Here is a 1,194-nt window from a genome sequence, read left to right on the forward strand (position 1 = left end):
AAAGCTTCTGTACATCAAAGGAGGCAACCAGGGAAGTGAAGAGAAAACCCACAGAATGGGAGAAAATCTTCACCAGTGACACATCTGACAGAGGTTTAACATCCAGAGTATACAATGAACTCAAAATTCAGAGAATCAAGAGAGGAAGTAACTCAATTGAAAGATGGGCTAAGAAGCTGAACAGAGAGTTCTCAAAAGAAAAAGTAAAGATGACTAAGAAGCATCTTAAAAGATGTTCAACATCACTAGTAGATAGGGAAATGAAAATTAAAACCACTTTATGATTTAATCTTACCGCAGTCAGACTAGCTAATATCAAGAGAACAAATGATAGCAAATGTTGAGAGAATGTGGGGAAAGGGGAACACTTATCCACTGCTGATGGGGCTGCCAAATTGTTCAACGCCTATGGAAAGCAGTGTGGAGACTCTTAAAAATCTACAAATGAACCTATCATTTCACCCAGTTATACCACTCCTTGGCATATCACCAAAGAACTCATCCTATTGCAGAGACACTTGTACATCCATGTTTGTTGCTGCTCTTTTCACAATTGCTAAGAGATGGAAGCAACCTAAGTGTCCCTCAGTTGACGAATGGATAATGAAAATGTGGTTCATTTATACGATGGAGTTTAGACGATGGAGTTTTACTCAGCAGTAAAGAAATATGAAATCATGAAGTTTGCAGGTAAATGGATGGGACTAGAAACTATTATACTAAGTGAAGTAACACAGACTCAGACAAAAAATAGATGTATGTTCTCCTTCATATGTGCATCCTAGAACCAAATCCTGATAAGTGAGTATGTATCCAGACATAACTACAGGAACCAGGATAATGGAAAAGAACCAGGGAGGTAAAGGAAAAGAAAGAACCTGAAAGAGGAGAACAGTAGGAAACAGGTGTTAATAAGGGAGATATGGATAAAAATTGGCTTAGTTTAAGAGAGGCAGGAGGGAAGGGTATGCAAGAAACCTAGGGGAAAAAGGGAAAGAAGGAGCTCAAGAGAGGTAGAACCATAGGAGAAGGGTATTTATTAAGGGAAAAAGAGGAAAAATGGGGGCATGTTAATTGGGGAAACCATGATGGAGGGGTTAGACAATGTGAGAGATAAATAATGCCTAGCTAGTTTTAAAAACCAGAGGGAACCATATTAGTCCAACAACCTACTGACAAATTATACATGCCAGA

Source organism: Nannospalax galili, unplaced genomic scaffold (genome assembly GCF_000622305.1).
Source record: "Nannospalax galili isolate Female #2095 unplaced genomic scaffold, S.galili_v1.0 scaffold799, whole genome shotgun sequence".
Classification (NCBI taxonomy): Eukaryota; Metazoa; Chordata; class Mammalia; order Rodentia; family Spalacidae; genus Nannospalax; species Nannospalax galili.